The sequence below is a fragment of the Dipodomys merriami genome, unplaced genomic scaffold (assembly GCF_024711535.1).
Source record: "Dipodomys merriami isolate MVZ:Mamm:240054 unplaced genomic scaffold, mDipMer1.0.p SCAF_53, whole genome shotgun sequence".
NCBI lineage: Eukaryota > Metazoa > Chordata > Mammalia > Rodentia > Heteromyidae > Dipodomys > Dipodomys merriami.
In genome coordinates this window covers 5,630,001-5,641,435 of record NW_027206102.1, presented here as the reverse complement: position 1 = coordinate 5,641,435, position 11,435 = coordinate 5,630,001, and the positions used below count along the sequence as shown (strand labels likewise).

The window sequence follows — 11,435 nt, the reverse complement described above, 5'->3', positions numbered from 1 at the left end:
GGAAGGGATGTTAGGGGCAAAAACAAAGGAGGGGGTAACAATTCTGGTTAGGAAATGTACTTACTACCTTATTCATGTAACTGTAACCCCTCCGTACAATATTTTTACAATAAAAACATATAAAAAGAATATGTTGGTAGCTAATTTAAAACTGTCCAAGCTTACTGCATTGTCTGTGGTTGTGTAAACTTGTTCAAGCACTTTGTAAAGTAGTATGGAGGTTCCTCAAAAGACTCCACATAGAGCTCCCCTTTGACTCAATTTGGGACATTTACCCGAATGATCAGAAACAAGACCATACTAAAGCTATCAACACAACTATGTTTATTGCAGCATTATTTACCATAGCTAAGATATGGAACCAACACTGATGCTCCTCAGTAGATGAATGGATCAAGAAAATGTGGTATATATACACAATGGAATTCTATGCCTCCATCAGAAAGAATGGCATTGCCCCATTTGTGAGGAAATGGACAGACTTGGAAAAAATTATATTAAGTGAAGTAAGCCAGGCCCAAAGAAACATAGGTCCCATGGTTTCCCTAATTTGCAATAACCAGTGTATGTATTGAGTCAAGCAGAAAAAGACAGATAAGTTGAAGTTAGGCAAAATGGACCTCAAGATAAGGACTGAAGTGTTTTTTCTTGCTTTCTATTGCTTCTAATGTTTTATAAAGTGATTTTTTTTTCGGTTGTGGGGCATGAACTCTGGGCCTGGGCATTGTCTCTGAGATCTTCAGCTCAAGGCTAGTGCTCTACTTATTTAGCCACAGTGCTACTTCCAGCTTTTTCTGTTTATGTGGTACTGAGGAATTGAACCCAGGGCCTCCTGCATTCAAGGCAAGAACTCTAACACTGAGCGACCTTCCCAGCCCAGGGTGATATGTTGTTGTTGTTGTTGTTGTTGTTGCTTGGTGTGTCCCTCCCCCACGGTATAACTCCTGTTTTCACTGTAGTTAATGTTGGTATAATTTGTGGAGGGGAAGGGAAAAACAAATTGTTTAAATAGGAACCCATTACAACAATGAAATGTACAAGACATTAAGTTGAAAAATGAAATTTACAACTTTGGGGAGGAGTCGGGGGACTAGATGGGGGAGAGGGGGTGTCGCAGCAGGGATGGCAAAGGGAAACAAAGGAGTAGGCAACAATGCTTGATAAGAAATGTGCTCATGGTAGGACGAGGCCAGGCACGCCGAGCACAGCCAGGTTACAATCTGACTGGCTAGCCAGTCTGGAGCACCTGGGCCTCCAAGGGTAGGATCCTGGTTGCTTGTGTCCTGCTTGACAATTTACCTCTCTCCAGCTCTCTCCAGTTATGTCATGGTCCCCCAAACCCGGAGACCAGGAACCTGGTTTACTTGGTAAAAGGCGTCGTTGGCTTGCCCCACGGCCTGCCCCTCTGCTCCCCCCCCACACACACAACCGGACTCGAACCTTGGGTATTTCAGGCCACTCCTCTGTAGCTGGAGACCTGCCGGGCAGCCTCTGGGAGAAGCAGGCCCAAACCTTGTAGGCCCTCCTGCCCCAGGGACGCGAGGAGGATGAGCTGGCTCTTTCCCCTGACCAAGAGCGCCTCCTTCTCCACAGCAGGGTCCCTGGTGGTGGCCTCACCAGCCTCCAACAGCAGAAGCAGTGCTTGATCGAGTCCCTCCGGAACTCCCACTCCAGTATAGCTGAAATACAGAAAGATGTGGAATACAGATTGCCCTTCACTGTAAACAACTTGACAATTAACATTTAGTACTTCCTCCACAGTTTCCTCAGGAAAAACCAGCAATCAGTGTTTATCCACCAATCTGACATCCTTTAATGGATAAACATGAAATATATGTTACCTCTCAATTAGTAAGCAATTTTACAATACACTCAGATCTTGGAAAGATTAGCCAGAGTCTGTTGGATGAGTTTTGGAAGAATTCTCCTGTTTTAGCTCCCACTTCAACAGCATTTCCATACCTGTATAGTAACCCAGGTGGGCTGCCTCCTTATGCTTCTTAGGGTTTTCCATTTCTTCCTGCATATCCTCTTCAAGAAGCTAACAGAACATAACTTCTTTGTTACTGACACTGCTTCTTCTTCAACAAGTTATACAACAGCCAAGTCTGCTGCTCCTACATTTGGTGTCCTTTCAAGTCTGCCATTGCCTGTTCCCACAATGGAAACTTCAACACCGATAAGCCAAAATGGTTTTGGGTACAAGATGCCAGATGTCCCTGATGCATTTCCAGAACTCTCAGAATTGTGTCACAACTCACAGATATGAATGAACAAGAGGAAGTATTACTAGAACAGTTTCTGAGTTTACCTCAACTAAAACAAATTATTAATGACAAGGGTGATTTAGTAAAAAGTATTGAGGAATTAGCAAGAAAACTCTCCTCTTGGAGCCCAGTTTGGAAGCCAAAAGGCAAACTGTTTTAGATAAGTATGAGTTACTTACACAAATGAAATCTACGTTTGAAAAGAAGAGGCAGAGACAACATGAACTGAGTGAGAGTTGTAGTGCAAGTGCCCTACAGGCAAGATGGAAAGTCGCTGCACATGAAGCTGAGGAAGAATCTGATAATATTGCTGAAGATTTCTCGGAGGGAAAAACTGAAATAGATGATTTTCTCAGTAGCTTCATGGAAAAAAGAACAGTTTGCCACTGTAGAAGAGCCAAGGAAGAGAAACTTAAACAAGTGATAGCAATGCACAGCCAACTTCATGGTCCATTACAGATTTTCCTGAAAACATGGACCGCCAAGAGAGAAATGAGACATAAAACTAAGTACATTATTTTAGATTTAAGGTTTGTAAGTTGGCATTTCATTGAAATGGCTGAATTCAGATGTACTCTACATTGTTTAAAGAACTGAGATTGTTTTTTATATAGATTAGAATGATTATGATCTTTGCTTGGAAAATTTTTCTGCAGTATTTGCACTAAAAACGCCTATTTATCATTGATAAATCCTGTCCTTTTAAAATTTCACTGCTATTCTTATAATTAAATACCTTATGCATGTGATTTTAGTTTTAATATTTTATGAAAAGTACTTAATCTTGTACTTTTAATTTGAAACTGCCTCATTTCTTTATCAAGAATGATATCTTCTTTAGATTATTTTCCTCTCAGTAATTTTTAAGTACTTTCAGCTATGGAAAGATACCCACACCCTCTCTTTTTCTTTCTTTTTGAATAAAACTTTCAAAAGCAATTTGTTTTTAAATATTCATAATACCAGAAAATATCAAACCTGCCAATGTGCCAGATATATACCTATAACATATAAATATACCTATTATATATATATATATATATATATATATATATATATATATATACCTTAAATAAAAAAATTCAAAAAATGTCTTAATTACATTGCTCATGTAATTGTAACCCCTCTGTATGGTATTTTCACAGTAATAAAACTTTTAAAAAATTAATTTAAAAAAATTTAAAAAAATATCTCTATGGAAACCTAATCACCTTTTTAATCCTTTCACAAGTCCTCTAAACTGAATGATATATTTTACATGTTACTCTGCTTCCCCTGCATATATTTTATTGTCCTAAGGAAACTCTTTAAAAGATAGTCTATTGATTGATATTTTGTGTGTCAACTTCCCAAAATATGTTCTGCCCTCAATCCAACTAAAAAATTCTCATCTTCATCTTCCTTTTTGAAAAGTGAACACCTGTCATTTAGATAAGAATCAATACATGATTTCATTCACCAGATATTCAAACTGTCATCTCAGTTGTCAGGAATAATAGAGTTCAATCAATATACTCATTTATTCTAGATCAAACTCTTTGATACATTCTCATGGCATTGATAACAAAACCAAGCATCAACATATATGACTTTATTTCATCTCATGTTCTCTCTGGAATGTTTAGAAAATTGTCTCTTAAATGTACAGCCACAGAGTAGCTATATTTAGTTGATTAATAAATTATTTTATTTACTAATCTATTTATTTCAGTAATGGGACTTGAACTCAGGGACTCAGTGTTATTGTTCCTTAAATTTTATGCTCATGGCTAGTGCTTTACCATTGCAGCCACATAAGAGTCTTACAGATTTACATGCCTGTGTGGGAATCGAGTCATGATCTGAGATGTCAGCCTCCTGAGTGGCTAGGACTACAGGCATGAGCCACCAGTGCCCAGTTTTATACTTAGTTTATTTTAAATTAGATTTATTCAGAAAGGCATCTAAGCGAAAATGCTATTTTTAATATTTTAAGATCCAGACTACCTCCAGAGTCCTCTCCTCATTGTTGATGGACTCATTTGCCCAGGGATGACTATTATTTGGGTCCTTATAAGAAATTTATGACAACATGTGAAAAGAAACAAATTTGTAATTTTATACTGGAAAGTCAGAGTCTAATTTGCAGGACTAAACATAGTGAATACTCTCCAGCTGTGAACGCGTGAAAACTATAGACAAGGATGATCAAGAATGGCCTCAGCTAGGATTCTAACCAGTGAATTCGAGGCTAGTAACCAGGGCAAATACAAGGCTTCATGGTTCAAATTTGATAATGAACTCTAAGGGGAGCAATGGACAATCAGCTTCATCTAAAAGACTAGCTGGGAGTGGGATTCTGCAGACGTTGTTGGTCATGAGCTTTTCCAACCTAATAGGGATTGAGATTTATTTACACATAATCTCTCCAGAAGAGGTCACTAACACCATGACTGTCCATTCATTGAATTGTGTCACACTAAACAATGTCATTTCATCAAAAGTGATTTAGAATTACCAAGATCATCTTGAAAGACATTTCTTTATTCCTTCTGAAATACTTTGATGGATGAATCTGGGAAGATGAAGGACAAAATTCACTCACTTTTGAGGCTGGGAAGGTGGCTCAGAGTGGTCGAGTACTTGCCTCCAATACATGAGGCCCTGGGTTGGATTCCTCAGCACCATATAAACAGTAAAAACAACAACAACAACAACAACAAAAACAAAGGCCAGAAGTGGCACTGTGGCTCTAGTGGTAGTGTTCTAGCCTTGAGCTGAAGAGCTCAATGACAGTAACCAGGCCTAGAGTTCAAGCCCCACAACACACAAAGAAAAAAAAATCACTTTTTTTTGTTATTGTTCTCTTATGCCCGACAATGTTTTCTTCTCATAAGAATTTTGTTGAATATGAGATTCTAAACTTCTCTTTCTGTTTTAGTTTTGCTCTATTTTGTTATGTCTTTCTTCCATACTTTAAATATTCTCCTCCATTTAATTGTTGCTTGGAAAAATATAGAAGATTTTGATAAAATCTTTATCTTTGTCCCTCTGAAGTAAGGCTCCACTATGTGTGATTTTTCTTTCTTTTTTTAAATTTAATTTAATTTTATTGTAAAGGTGATGCAAAGAGGCTTTATAATTCCATAAGTAAGGTAGTGAGTTCATTTCTTGTCAAGCATTTTTACCCCTCCCTCATTTTTTCTTCCACTTTCCCTCTGACTCACCACAGCTAAGAGACATTGTGTTAGAACCAGACAGTCTTTCTTTTTCTCTTAAAAATATATTTTATTATTACTGTTCAGCTAATACACAGATGTATTGTACAGGTAATGTTATAATTATGTAAGTCAGATAATAAATGTATTTCCTTTTGAACTCTGCCAGCCATTCCTTTGCTCTCTCCCAGTTTTTCTCTCCCATCCCTACTCACAGTTTCAGTTTAATTTAAATTTAAATTTTATTGTCCAGGTGTTGTACCTAGGGGTTACAGTCACATAAGTAAGTTAGTTAGTATATTTCTTGCTAACATTTTACTCCTGCCTTCATTTTTCTCCTGCTTTCCCTTCCCCCAAGCCCTCCCCCAAAGTTGTACAGAACATTTCCAACATACGGTTTTGTGAGTATCACGGTTGAATTGGTTCTCATCTTTGTCCTTTGACTCACCATTTTTGTTACCCTTCCCTAATTGATATAAACATTTATACAATATCCAGGGTACCAAAATCAAATACAGTGACAACAGGAATTATACCATAGGGGAAAGTACATGTAAAAGAAACAAAAAAAATCCACATAGTACATTAAAAAAGCAACAACAACAAAGAAAAACCTCCTGTGCCCATATCTTGGGATTCATTTTTCTTAGCATCATCTTATATGATCATATGTACATAGCTATTGAGCTATTCTGTTCATCTGCTAAGATTATCCTAGATGTATACTATTTATTACACATAAGGGAAACCATGGGACCTATGTTCTTTTGGGTCTGGCTTATTTCACTTAATATGATTTTTTTCCAAGTCCTTCCAAATGGGACCGTGTCATTCTTTCTGATAGAAGCATTGAATTCATATATATCTTCTTTTTGGTTGGTCATGGGGCTTGAACTCTGGGCCTGAGCACTGTTCCTTAGCTCTTCAGCTCAAGGCTAGAGCTCTACCACTTGAACTACATTCCACTTCTGGTTTCTCTGTTGATTTATTGGAGATAAGAGTGTCAAGGACTTTCCTGCCCAGGCTGGCTTTGAACACAATCCTCAGATCTCAGCTTCCTGAGTAGCTAGGATTATAAGCATGAGCCACCGGCACCCAGCATATATCACATTTTCTTGATCTATTCATCTATTGAGGGACAGTCAGTTCATTTTCTACATACTGTCTAATGAATACCACTGCTGCATTTGTTCTCCCTTTGTCCCACCTTTTCTGTGCCCCCCCATCCTTCAAATGACAAATAAAGGAAAATAACAAAAACAGCAGCATCAACACCCAAAATCTCATTTCCATCTCTTGGAATTCATTTCTTTAAATATTATTTTATAAGAACATGTGCACATAGTGATTGTTCCTTTTTGATATGCTGCTATGAATATCTGCCAATGGTCTCACTGTGTGGTGGGTAACTTTTTTATTTCTGCTGTTGGTGTTCTGCCATTAAAATATGATTTTTTAAAATATTTTGCTTTGTTTTCTGTAAGCTTCTGGAATTTCATATAAATTTTGTTTAATTTTCAACTATTATCATTTGATCAGCTGTTCTGGCCTTTGTATTCTTGTTTCTCTGGTATTCATTATACATATATGATACCTTCAATAATTATCACATAGATGCTGAATATTTTATTTCTTTTAATTCATTCCTTTTTCTATCTCCTCAATTTCAGATTGGTAACTGTCTATTGAAAAGTCTTTAAGCTCACTGATTTCATATGTATTTTTGCCACTACACTGATGAGTTCATCAAAGTCTTTTGTTTTCTGTTTTATACTAATATCGTCAGTGATATTTTAAAAATTCTTTCTAATGTTACTGTCTCTCTCCTTACCTGTATGTTTAATTCATGATGTCCAATTTGTTCACTCCATGTAGTAATTATGATTATATAATTCTTTGAAATTGTCAATCTGAAAATTGTTATATTGGATTAAAAATTCATACATATTTTCTGAACCTGGCTCTTAGTGTCTCTTAAATTTTTGTAAAAAGACAAATACATCAAGTACATAGAATACAAGTAAAAAACGCCAGTAGTATGAGGATTTATATTTATATGGCTGGGCATTAAGATCTATTTCATCTTTGCTGTACTTGTAGGTATTAAAAGTTCTTTACTTTTTATATTCTTGTTTTATTTATTCCCCCCTGCTGGATTTGGGGAAAATAAAACACCTTGCTGTTATATAGCCTTTGTTATATCACCATCAATCACTTATACCCAAACCCTGTGGTAGGTTTGAAAGGTATCTGTAAAGATATTTGCTTTGTATTTTATACCTAAGTTTCTCTTGCTTTCCGTTTTCCTCTGTTTTCTCCATCCCAGAACCATCACCCCAGTCTCTCTCTTTCTCTTTCTCTCTCTTCCTCTCTGTCTTCCTTTCTCCTCCAAAATTTTCAGTTTTGACTTTCCTAATACATGACAGAAAGGCAAGAAGAGGCTGGGGTTTCAAACAATCCTTTCCCTATTTCAAATCACACAATAGTGGCACCGTTTTTCTTAACCAGAAGCCCATTCTTGCCAAGAACAAGATATTTTGGGAGCATCTCTTTTCCTCGGATGTCAGAAATTATTAAAATCTAAGCATTGTGATGGGAACTTGTCAAAACTCTTACAGGTAAATTTCATAAAAATATATCTTCATTACTCCCACTAAAGAAGTTTCTCACCAAGTTGTAACTGAACCTACTTTTCACCCAGTGTCTAGCAAATTAAAGATGTTATTGTGTGTGAGAAGAAACTGAGTTGATTTGAACATGGATTACCCCAACCTATCTTTGTGTTAACAATCCATCCCAAATGTATTATCATGCACTGGAGTTAATAATATATGCAATTTATAAGGATTAACTGCAAAGGCATTGAAAATCGGAAAATGAATCTGATTTTTAGATTTAAAGGCAATTTCTAGCATATTAAACCTGTGCATGTTCTTAAACATCATAAACAAATGAAGCATTCTACATACTCACGATACATGTATGAGTGATATGGGGGCAATATTGAAGTAGACACAAGCTCACAGGAATGAGAAAATATCATCATATTATCCAAATTACACAATGAACCCTGTGGTAGCTATCTACCCACATATTCTAATAACAATATCAGAGGAACTTCATTAGGAAAGTCTTTTTTTATGTCGTGCTGACCAATCGAACTCAGGGCCACAGGCATGCAAGGCAAGCACTTTACCACTGAAAAAAAGAAAAAAGAAAAAAGAAAAGTCTTTTTTATGAACTGATAAATTTAAATTTTCCCTTAAACTTGATGATGTTTTAACTCGTGGATCTACATTACTAAAAGTTGAAAAGTTATTAGCAAGCAGACCTACCTGATGTGACATTTTACAAATTTCTCTGCCAAAGTTTTCTATTCTTTGTTATAATTGACATCTTGCTGTGATTCCCATTACCCAGTGCAGAAGAAAGTCATTTGTGGATAAACGCAATAAAATATACTTATCGAATTTTGTTCCCCTTTTTTCAACCCAGAATTCATCATTATTGACTGGTGCATTATAAAATTAAACTAAAACTAGGCCACAGTGGGTCATGTTTTCATAATGCTAGGTACTCAAAGGCAGATATATGGAGGAGGGAAGTTCAAAGCCTGTATAGGAATAAGACCGCATGACTCTCCATCTCTGATGAACTAGCAAAATGCTTGTGATGGTTCTAGCTATGAGCCTCAGCCATGAACAATAAGGCTGAGTCAATGTGATTTTTTCTAACGCATTTATAAGATTATTTCTTTGTTGCTTTTTATGTCCCTCCCCTACAGTATAATCCCAGCTTTCACTGTATTTGATGTGGGTATAATTTTTGGAGGGGAAGGTGAAAAATAAATCGTTTCCATAGGGATACAGGTGGAGTCATTGCAACAATGAGATGTACAAGTTGTTATGTTGAAAACGAAATTTACAACTTTTGGGCGGGGGGGGAGGCAGGAACGATGGGGGGGCGTTGGGGAGGATGGGAAGGGATGGGAAGGGGAAATAAAGGAGGAGTCTACAATGCTTGATAAGAAGTGTACTCATTATCTTCCCATGTAATTGTAATTCCTCTGTACAGTATTTTCACAATAAAAAAAATAAAGAAAGAAAGAAAGCTGAGTCAGAAATTAAGTCGCTGAGCTCAAACACATCCATCATCACCACCACCACCACAAGAAGTGATACCAGACAGAATACACCATGTGTTCTTACTTTATCCTTGAAATGTGATCTCTGACTACAGGTGATACTACCATGATATCAAAACTTACTGAGTTAACCAGATATGCTTTATTTGAAAAGGTGAAGTATTTCTTCTACATCTGTATCAACTTACACTTATTGTGTGTCCAAAAATGGGAATGATCACGACTTTTACCAACTTGAAAATGGTCTCTATTTAAAACCACTGGAGGATTTCAATGCCCAAATTTCATAGAAAAAGAACATGGAACATGCAGAAAATATGTTCAGAATTAATCCTAGCATCTCTACTTCATTTACATTCTGATGACCATAATATTCCACAAAGTCTAACAGAAAAGCTCAAGAGACACATCTCCAGTTAACCAACACAAAAGCCAAGAAGTAGCAGTGTGATTCAAGTGGTAGAGCTACAACTTTGAGTGGAATATCAAAAGTGATAAAATCTATATATGATCTTGGACAAGAGTCCAGGCCTTGGTGATGAATATGACATTGACAAATGGATTTGCTATAGACATATACTTGCTAATAGTTTGGAAAGTTTTGTTGTTGTTGTTGTTAACTTTCAGGACTGAAGACTTTCCTCAAATACCTATGGTTCTGATTGCAGCAATATTGATAGCTGATTTTGTGATCTTGGATGGGGAATTCAATGTTCCTCTCTAATGATATATTCAGTTTACCAAGACTCTTAGGAGAGGAAATATGAAACATCATTTAATAAGAAACGTTATTTTTTCCAAGCAATGTTGGGTTCATTCCTGTTATCTTCAGTATTCAAGGAGGCCGAGATCTTAGGATTGTGAGTTGAAGCTAGCTAGGGCAGAAAAGTTTGTAAGATTTTTATTCCCAAATAGCTACTTTAAAAATCCAGAAGTGGATTTTTAGCTCAAGCCTCAGAGTGCCAGCTTTAAGTGAAAAGGCTAAGAGATTATGAGACACTGAGTCCAAGCACTAATACCAGAAGAACAACAAATAAACGAACATCCTCTAGTATTTTAAACCATGGTAAACGTTCTCACATTCTAAAACAGTCCCTAAATTCTGACACTCTTAAAACAACATCTTCAACACTTAAAAAAAGTAAAAAAAAAAAAAAAAGAAAAGAAAACTTTAAATTTTATAATAAATTTATGTAAAACTTGTAAATTTTCTTGACCAACTGTGTTCTAGTCTCTGCCCAGGCCACAACACTGCTTAGATCTCCTGGCTTGCACTTGCACTATATCACTATACATACGTACACACACACACACACACACACACACACACACACATATATATATATATATACATACATATATACATACATACATATATATACACATATACATATATACATGGATTGTATAAATGCTCTCTATCTCTCTATATATATACATAAACATGGGGTGCTTGCAAGATATTTAGTATATCATGAACAGGCACCAATTTCCATTCTGTACAGTCTTCAATCAGGTTCTAAATGACCTAATACTAAAGAATTTGTTTTCTGGAAAATAGACCAGAAGAGAAATGCCTTAAAATTATGTTTTAAAAGACTTTATTAAATACTTCTGTGCACTAAAGCAGTCGTTAATCTTCATAGTATTGACCCTTGGCTAAAAGTGTCCTGGCTGCAAAGATATAAGACATGGATCTCCATTCTATCAGGAAATGTAAAGCTAAGAGCCAGTCTTAATAGTCCTTAGAAGACAGATGGCTTTGGATGGTGTATCAGTCACAGATTAGTCAGGGGAAAGAATCCACCCAGTAATTTAAACAAGAGG

The 11,435-nt window shown here is 36.3% G+C and overlaps 1 pseudogene; it reads left to right on the top strand.

Annotated features, from left to right (window-relative positions):
* The first annotated feature begins 1,547 nt into the window (after positions 1-1,547).
* Positions 1,548-11,435, top strand: part of LOC138811450 (vacuolar protein sorting-associated protein 37A pseudogene) — an 84,815-nt pseudogene continuing 74,927 nt past the window's right edge.